A 10,733-nucleotide genomic window follows, 5' to 3' on the forward strand; every position below is an offset into this window, starting at 1 on the left:
CTCCAAAGAGAAAGGAAAAATTGAAATCGCATCATATGACCCCTTTAATTTTAAGGGTCAGAAAGAGTGTGGAAAATGTTAATGAAAAGCTAAATTGACTGTTTGTAGTAATAAAAAAGCTTTACTAAAATGAATTTAAAAAAAAGTAAGCTACAAAAGCATGCAGTATACAGTTGCTCTAAACCTCTGCTGCTATTACAGTGATTTTCATCATCGTCACCCTGTCATGATAAGTTTCTCTCTCATCGGCGTACGTCTGTCTTGAGGGAAAGGAGGCATGTCTTTTCTCCTTTTTCTGTGTCCTTTTTCTCTCTCAGGAGCGCTCTTATTTTACTCGGTCCCTGTCTATATGTTATTCTCCTTTCTCTATGTCTGCCTTTATTCATGCATCATCTATTCATCTGCCGTCAGTATGTGTTCCACAAAGAACAGAATGAAAAGCTAAATTAACTGTTTGTAGTAATAAAAAAGCTTTACTAAAATGAATTTTAAAAAAAGTAAGCTACAAAAGCATGTAGTATACAGTTGCTCTAAACCTCTGCTGCTATTACAGTGATTTTCATCATCGTCACCCTGTCATGATAAGTTTCTCTCTCATAGGCAAACGTCTGTCTTGATGTTCAGGGAATGGAAGCGTGTCTTTTCTCCCTTTACTGTGTCCTCTTTCTCTCTCAGGAGCTCCCTTATTTTACTCGGTCCCTGTCTATATTCTCCTTTCTCTGTCTGCCTTTATTCATGCATCACCAATTCAGCTGTTGTCAGTGTGTGTTCTACAAAGAACAGAATGTGAGATGTGTACAAATGTGGGGTTTGTAATGGTTCCTTCAGAAATGTAAGTACACCTCACTCAGCTTTCCCCTTAAGTGTGCTCGAGCGCTTGTGTTTCCCTTATGAGGAGTGTATTTGAATAATAATAGAGTTTTAATGAAGTAGCGCACAGACGCACTCGCCTTTTTCAAAGACAGAACAGTCGTGTTAAGGTACTGTAAGAACTATTTTTAGTATATATAATACCTACGTCATACTGGATTATTGATGCAACAGAAAATGAAAAATAACCCCAGGATCAACCCAAGTTCAAGAGGACCACGCAGTGCTAAACATGCATTAAAGGAATAGTTCATGCATTTAGACACATTTCTGAACCTGAAACTTTCTAAGAATATCCTGACAGCTCTACTCAAAATAATAAAGGTGCATGTGGACTGGAGCTGTCAAGCTTCAAAATAACCAAAACTCCATCAATCTATTCCTCAGACAAATCTAAAGTATATCATTGGAAGACATGGAATAAAGCGAACGATGAAATAAAGTGATTAAGTAAATTAAATTAAATTAAATAGGAAATGCTGTGCAAGAAACAACATACGTGCAAAGATAAAGTGTGCATCTGCAGTAGCTTCAGCTTGCGTGAGTGTATGTTTTGCATTCAAATGTTTGTTTAACCGATGGCATCACTAATTTCCATCCATTACCCAGAAATCCAAGCATTCAGGATGGGCTCTTGCTGTGTCTGCTTCTAATCTACCTCAGTAAATCCAATCCAAATGCTGTAATGTCTTTACCGATGAGAAGTGGAGAGACAAAAATGAGGGGAAACATGGTGAAAGCCTGAAGGATGAGGAAAGGTCTTAATTGCATTTCCTTTGTTCATGCAATACATTGTTCAATGGGCTATTTTGAAATGAATCAATGCATGCCTTCTAGAAAAACAAAACCTTACACTTTTCAAAATAAATCAATGTAAATAAACTATAACCTCTATATGAGGGCATGGGACAATGCAAGGGACTGTAATATGATTTATTAGTCAAGTCACCTTTATTTCTATATAGTCCTTTACACAATAGGCTACAGCTTCACAATAATAAACAGGAAAATAGCAGGATGAGGAAAGGCATTTCCTTTGTTCATGCAATACATTGTTCAATGGGCTATTTCGAAATGAATCAATGCATGCTTTCTAGAAAAACAAAACCTTACACTTTTCAAAATAAATCAATGTAAATAAACTATAACCTCTATATGAGGGCATGGGACAATGCAAGGGACTGTACTATGATTTATTAGTCAAGTCACCTTTATTTCTATATAGTCTTTTACATAATAGGCTACAGATTGTTTCAAAACAGCTTCACAATGATAAAAAGGGAAAATAGCAGAATCAATAATTGAAACTCAATTATGGTGACAACTGAGATTTTGCAAAGCAGCTCTAAAATAACAATAGTGTCATTATTTAGCTCTAGTCAATTCAATGTTGAATTAATTCGGTTCAATAATAAATTCTGTATTGTCTGTGTATGGCCTCTGAACATCATCAGGATGAGGGCATGGGACAATGCAAGGGACTGTAATATGATTTATTAGTCAAGTCACCTTTATTTCTATATAGTCCTTTACACAATAGGCTACAGCTTCACAATAATAAACAGGAAAATAGCAATAATGGAAACTCAATTATGGTGACAACTGAGATTTTGCAAAGCAGCTCTAAAATAACAATAGTGTCATTAGTTAGCTCTAGTCAATTCAATGTTGAATTAATTCGGTTCAATAATAAATTCTGTATTGTCTGTGTATGGCCTCTGAACACCATCAGGTCATTTCAGACTTTAAAGGAATACATTTTTGTCACCATGCATCTTTATATCTGTATGAATTTCTTCCACACATTTAGATCTTGGGCACTAATTTCATCAGGTCATTTCAGACTTTAAAGGAATATATTTTTGTCACCATGCATGTTACTTTATATCTGTATGAATTTCTTCCACACATTTAGATCTTGGGCACTAATTCATACTGCCAGGCTCCAAAAAATACAACACAACTGACTTAGAAGTAAAATATTTGTATCGTGCAATGTCTATACCAATTCTTCTGAAGCCATGCAATTTGACATTCATCATCCATTCTTCCTAACAGCTCCTTTTGTGTTTTATTAAATAAAGAAAAATGAAAACTAATCCTTAAATATGACTGAAGAGCTGCGAACACTTCCATTGATTTAGTTTTTTTGTTTTCTTTTTTGTCTGGTGAACGCGTTAAACTCTAATTATCATTCTGTTCAAGAACACCAAACAGCAAAAGATGAAATGCTCAGAATTGTTCGTTCTGTTTCCTACTTTGGCTCAATGTGATACCAGAGTCGTACTGACCCTGCATGAGAAAGAATCGCAGGTTATGTGGAGGAGACGAGGGGTGTGCGCACTGAAGAGATATACGTCAAAATGACAAGGAAAGAAGAACAAAACGTACTTACAACATGAGGTCATTCGCATAGGTACAGTATTTGTGCAGTTTTCATGGTTTAGAAAGCTGGTCATGTTAATATTGTACATATCAGCATGGGTAGACATAATGATTTGGGGGCCCTAAGCAAATTCCAGGTATGGGGCCCCAACACAAGAACGATGTGCTCTTTTACACCTAACCCTAATTTTGCTCGCTTGCTCTCATAGTTTATTTATCCCTTAACAACCAGTAAATAATTAGTCAACCTGATGCTGTTCTAAAGCCGTATTAGGCTGCCTTATTTTTTTTCGGATCACAAAAGAAGATTTTTTTTTTTTTCACTTTTTTTTTTTGCACTTATCCATTTAATAAATTGGAACCTTTTTACAAACAAAAAATTACTCTATGCAACTCGTTCCATATTCCAAGTGTTCTGAAGGCATATTGTAGGGTTTGTCGAGAAATAAATTGAAAATGTAATCTATTATTAAACGAAAAACTCCAGTCATAAAATTTGTGCATTTATACGAGTGCAGGGCGGTTCACACTGGAAAAGCACACAAACGAGTCATTTTGAAATAGTAAGAGTAATAAAATTATGACCTGAACCTAGGGTGGCCATATGTGCCATTCATACAGGACACGTCCTGGCCAGGATTTTTATATTGCCTAAAACATCCACAGTAGTTTGACCAATAACATGCAGGTATTGTATATAATCGACCAATCGTGGCGTGTGAGAAGGTAAGATCTACAAAGAACGATCAAAGCGATGCAAATAAGCACACGTGTTTGTTCGTTCGTTCGACTTGTACGCACTGATCATTGAATGACACCAAAGTACCTCAAGAGCGATTCGAAAGCATAAGGAGCCGTCTGCTCTGCTCTCTATAGCTCTCGTGAATGTCATACAACGATCTATCTGCACAGCGCAAACAGCCAAAACCTGGATATTTTAGGCAATATAGAAATCCTGGCAAGGACACGTCTCGTAAAAATGGCCCGTATGGTCACCCTACCTGAACCACAATACCTTCTTTACTGAGGTGAAAATATCTGTTCTGAGACAGAATGCATGCAAAGAGCGGCCCCTCATATAATCACTAAAAGCTATCACACACTTCAGATCATTGCGATCTCACCACATTCTGTTAATAAGCTCCCTACACTGCACAATGAATCTGTTATTTACACCATATCTACACTTTGTTATAATGAGAGGATTCGCAAGCTTTTTAGTCAGCATTTTGAGCAGTGACTGGATTCTAACATAAACACTTCTGGTCACAGATATGCCTGTGATTGGCTGCATTGCTCAACGCTGCAAATATGTTTCGCTAGTATCAGATGGGGCCCCGGGGCCCTATAGGGGCCACTTCACCCGCTAAAATGTTAAGTCCGCCCCTGCATATTAGTGTCTATTTAAACGTACTCAAAGTACTGTAGGCTCAGTCTCACGGACAGGACAGTGCCGTACAGCGCATGCCTCCAGCCGTGCTTAGCGGTCAAAGAAAAATACTTGCGCACTCAACTATATGCAAAACGGAGCAGGACACAGACCACAAAGTTGGTATGTATAACATCATCATTGAGCAACAATTACATTTTCTCTCTCTCTACATCCCACTCATTCTTTCCGCCTATAATTACAATCAATTTAGCATCTGTGGGCGGGCGACTCGGGAGGGACGTGAATCTTGCTTTAGCTTGCACCTTTTAAAATATCAGAGAAATATTAAAGATCACAGTGTGAGACAGGTGCAGACACCCACACAGATAAACATATACGCTGCTTTCTTTCTGGATGTTTACGTGTCTGGTCTGAGGAGCTTATAATGAATCTCCTGCGGCTCTAGTTGGCCACTTCCGCCGAGCGTCCCAGAATTCAATCTGACAGGGTGCCCTGAAGCGCTGTCCTAAACGAGACTATACCGTCCTGTTTTGTTTCAGATCAGGTGTAGGTTTTTTCTAATGGTGGTTTAGATCAGGACTCGGATTTGGATGCTGGTCCAGGATCAGAGGAAAAGGGAGCCGGCCTCCCGCGGTGCCCTGAAAAGGTCACACAGTTAGGGGTCTTTGCTTTCATCACCGTCAGGGTGATTTATTTATATATTTATTATTGATTTCTGCATAAATTCTAAATATTATGTTTAAATGTTTATGTAAATTGTTATAGCTAATTTCTCTGGCACAAAATGTTAATTTGTGTCTAGATTTGTCAATGTATATTACTTACTAAGTTCTGACATTATGCCACATTATTTGTGTATCTTTTGGATTGGGGTGTATATTGACACATATTGAATGATAGGCAATGAAAACCCATTTTGTGAGAAAACAGAAGCACCCTAAAACAGCCACATTTTCTCTGTAGTTCTCAGTGATTTGCATATAATTTAACACTTTGCAATTACTTAGTGTTTTGAAATATGGCCCACAGTTAGTACTGTTTTTTCCAGCTCTACACTCATCCATGGACAAAAACCCCATCCAAAATCAAATGCAGCCACCCGTGTCTCCATGTTTTCCAAGTTTCTGTTGGCAATGACGCATATTTGTTGCTGAATGTTAGTTTTATAAAAACACAGACTCTTCTGGGGCCCAGTGTTAAGTGTGAATGTATGTGTCTGTTTGGGTTAGCTTTGATTAAGCAAACAGTGTCTTGCGAAAGTTTGAGTCCCAATTGTTTAAAATAATATTTCTCGGGTTCCTTGTACTACCAGAGTACATTTAGTTTTTGGTACTGAGAGGGACAAACTGTACAGTGTTTATGTAAATAAAAAACCAAAACGAAACAAAAAAGAATTTCAAAAGTGAGTGTTTGCACAATTAAGGATTTGCAGCTATTGAGTATAAATTTGAAGGTGTTTCCATTCAACAAATCTTCACCTCGGTGATCACTGAAACCTCAACCCAGTCAGCAGTAACGATCCTCCAGCATCAGACGATGCATTGGCAGAAAGAGTCTGTCGGCAGTGTGCAGAATGAGTAGCAATCAAATCAGCTTCAGCTCTAGCAGACAGGAAACTCTGCATTAGAAAGGAGGAGCGGTAGCTTTTTAATGAGGTTTCCAAGGTTGCTCATGTTGGGTTTCCAGTTTGGCAGCTTCATAAATTCTCAACTTCCCCCATGTCGGTTCCAGTGAGTCTGGATTCTGGTGCCTTGACCTTCAGAACGGCCCCAAAGTGAAAGGTGTAAAAAAAGATCTCGCAGAAGCACTTCAGGTGTATCAAGGGTGATTTGTTTAGCTGGCAGTAGTTCCAGTTTCCCATGCAGGAGGATATTCATCAAAAGCAGTCGGAACAGAAGCGAACAAGGCATTATCGGTCTTTGCTGTTGGTAGAATGAAGAATCAATCAGAGCAGGGACTTATTAGAGCAGGAGCAATGGTGACAACGGCCTTCATTTATTCCAAAGAATGCTGGATATCAGTAAGCTTACTCAAACATTGGGAATCTTTACTCTTTGTAGCCTCCCCTGAAATTTGTGCGCAAAGCGGTTGTGTAAGTTCACTGAGATTTTCAGTTAAGCCAAAAGTTCTAGCAGAAAGATCTCATGGTTATAAATCATGTCAACACAGGGATTTCTGAACTACGTCCACTGGTACAACGAACATCCCACCAACATTAATGCATCACCTCTAGTTTCTCTGGGGTGTTGCAGTCCTCCTCTTTGTGCCAGAAGTCGAAGTTCCTCACCCGGCACCACTGAATATTCCTCCTCAGAGCAGCAATGATATGTCCAGATATTGCTCAAGACCTAAGTGTTTGGAGAGTTACTGCCAGACATCTGTGGAAATCATTTGAAGTCTTTATATCAGTCGTAGCTATCTATCTTGATTCAGCTTAATTTTGTACCTTTACATTTTATACAAATCTGCATATAAATGAGGTTTTTCTACTTTACAATAGCCTTGTACAAAAACCTTGTAATATTTTAGTAAAATGGCATGAAAAAGGCATAAAATTAAGGAAATTATACTTTATGATACTGGTGTTCCCAGCATGTATTTTTTGCTGCCTGTTTTGTTTATACCGTTGTCATTGCCGATGCTGTTGTGAAGTTTAGCTGTTGCCAGGTTTTGGCGTTTAATTTCTATTCAGAGTGTTTGTGCTTAAAAAAATAGCCAACAAATTAATTGGTGTTTTTAGTACCAAGTGTTGAGGTGTGTGTGAGTGCATGAGTACATATTGTTCACTTAAATAGGTTATTTTAAATGTCACTGCATCACATCTATACGGCTTTAACAGAGTTACTCAGTATTAGGGCATGCACGATTATGACAAAAATCATAATTGTCGATTATTCCCTTGAAATTGTAATTGCGATTATTAATTACGATTATCACAATTTACATTGAATGATGTTTATACCATTGTTTGATGCAACTGCATGCCGTATTTTTATATGAAAATAAAAAACATGTAGAAAGAAAAAAACTTATCTTAAGCGTGCAGAATAACATAAGTGGACTTTGAACGATTAATTGCCACTTTGAACGATTACGTAATTGTGGCATCCATAATTGTAATCGCGATTAGAAATTCGATTAATTGTGCAGCCCTACTCAGTATTCAGTATTGTTCTAGACAATGAGTATGTGATTACATTCTTTGCATCTTGTATTAGCTATTAGTCATTTTGAGATTATAAAAGTGTTTGATGTCTCATTATAGATACTTCAGATCAGTGTGTCTGTGTTCTTTAACACAGAATAGGCCAGATGGTTTTCTGAAGAACTACAGAATAAAATGTTCTTAATGGAAAACTCTCCCATGATACCAGGCTATAAAACACTTATTTTGAACAGGAAGCCACAAGTGTCCCTTTAAAATATATATTTTTTTGACACTATGTGTATATTATTTGCTGTTTCTGAGATACACTGGGCTCTTAATCCTGTTTGCCATGATGCTATAGCATTTGTCTTTTTCTAATACCATGCCCGAAATCATATCTGGTTTATTAGTTTTTGGGGGCTTTCTTTCCTGTGTTATTGCCTGTCGGATCTAAACCTAAGATTTGTTGCCGTCAAGCTGGAAAATGGTACGCCTGTCTGATGAGAAGGATGCTTTATTACTTTGCATCTTTGTTTACTTCTGCTATATTCATGATTTGAAGTCGATGACAATCCTGGAGCATTTGCAGCCTCTGCTGTTTGACACAAAATGACTTCTCAGATAAGTGTAGCCTATACTGTTGCAGAGAGAGTTCAGCCTGAGATGACAATGTGAAAGTGGATTGAAAACGAAGACACAAAGAGTCTTTTTATCCTCCCCAGGCGGCTGAATGCGGAACGAGGGAATGTAAAGCGGGGATTGATTTAGGAACAGAAAAAACAAAGACAGGAGGGAGGCAGTGGTGGAATAGAGGAGCAAGTGGAGGTAGAGTGAGAAAAGATGGGAAACTGAAGAATGAGGATGACGCATGATATCTGAACCAAAAGCAGTTCATACACAAGGACTCAACCAATAACACAAACAAGACCAGGAGACAGTTTTTATTTAGAACATTGAACTGTTTTAATTGGTCCTTTATGATGTGATGTTGCCCCTGGTAACAGGACTAAATTTGACTTGATGCAGCAAAATGCAACAGCGATCACAAACATAAGAGTTGCATTACATTACAAAAACAGCCATTTTAGTTTCTGCATATTCAAATTTGGCGCGAAGACGACACACACGATCGCCAATTAAGTTTAAGCTTAGTTTCTACTCCTCCCTTTTCTCCTTATATGGTTCTGAGCGCTGCACGTCCAAATAAATGACCAGATCATAAATTTGACCGTTTCTTTATTTTAAGCTATTTTACACATTCAGAAAGCTTGCAATGCATCGCTGGAAACATATGGATGTCTTTTAAGGAACTTGTATCCTTTTTTCGGCTTGACGGCAGTGGTGTAACTAACGGCAGCGGCGCTGTGGCTCGTGGATTTTTCTCAGTATCCGTACACACTTAAACAACAACATTAAAAGACTAAAATAAATGATGAAAATGTCTGATTTTACTGTTTTATACTCATCCTACCCTTAAGCTCTCACTCCGGAGGGTAAACCCTTTGAAGGGATTAGCATACTATCATACATTAAGTGTGAACAGTATGCTTATTGTCTGCTATGTATAAAGCATGTACACTATAAATAGCATCTACCTTTTCGAGCGTGAATAGCCGCTACCCATTTACAGTCAATTACATTTTCAGAGCTTCAGTCATAAAATCAGGTTAACGGTATCATTACACACTAAAATTAGTTTTATTAAGCGAAACATAACCCTTTAGGACAAAGAAAATCAAGGTGCAAGACGAATGTTTTGTTAAATTTCTCTAGAGATGGTGTTAATTAAGAAGAGCCGACAAAAACATTTTTTATTGTTAATGAAAAGATACCTGCAGACCACTAAGTTGGTCGAGACTGTAAACACACAATTACAGTGTTACATTTTCATGTAAGTTCATTAATGTGAACTATAAGCCCTGAATTAATGGTTTTTGCATTGGGGCCTGTGCAACACCATTGGCCTTTGGATTCTAGTCATTTATTGAATATTTTCATGTTTTATCAGCTAATAATTAAAATTGCTGAGAACCCCGTTCTTCATCAAGTGTGAAGGACCCAATAATAACCAGCAAAAATTCAAAGACTGATCATATGATTGACATTTTGTTTTCTCTTGCAGCAGATGTGTATGTACTTTCACTCATGAAGGTTTAGGATTGTATATAAAGATTGATTAGTCGCATGACACTTGGAGGCTCAAAAGGTTATGCCGTCTTGGGCAATATGGCAGATTTTAAATTGCGTGCTTCGAGGTGGTCCTGCGCAAGCCAAGCAACTGTCTTTGAGATGAATGGAAAATGCTAACAGACTAACTCTCCAGATAATACAGACCTCCTTAAAGGTAGTGCCACATGGTTATTGCTAATTAAAGATGTATTTTGTTAAAATACTTGAGTAGCAGAAACAATACCTGACAAAACTCAAAAGTCTGCAATGGTACAGTGTCACACTCTAAAAAATGCTGGGTTAAATACAACCTAGTGCTGGGTAAAATAGGGACAAACCCAGCAATTGGGTTGTTTTGACCCAGCGGTTGGGTTAAATGTTTAACCCAACCTTCTGGGTAGTAAGCCAACCGCTGGGTCAAAACAACCCAATTGCTGGGTTTGTCCCTATTTTACCCAGCACTAGGTTGTATTTAACCCAGCATTTTTTAGAGTGTGCCATTGCCGAGACAGACAGATAGTACATACACAAACTCGTGCTGTTGCTTGAGCTAATGTTGGCGTGTCAGATGCTCAAACATGAAAAGCAACCACTGGTATTGTAGGTTACAATTTAAAGTCTACACTGTAGAAACAGATTTTTTCAAAGATTACTAGATTATGTTTTACAAGAAAAAAAACACTATTTCAATCTTAAATTAAATTCCATTTCTTTGTAATCTTTGGTGAAATTATCAGGAATTTCTGAGTGAAACTTGTTTTACTACCA

Source organism: Sinocyclocheilus rhinocerous, unplaced genomic scaffold (genome assembly GCF_001515625.1).
Source record: "Sinocyclocheilus rhinocerous isolate Xijiao unplaced genomic scaffold, SAMN03320098_v1.1 scaffold313, whole genome shotgun sequence".
NCBI lineage: Eukaryota > Metazoa > Chordata > Actinopteri > Cypriniformes > Cyprinidae > Sinocyclocheilus > Sinocyclocheilus rhinocerous.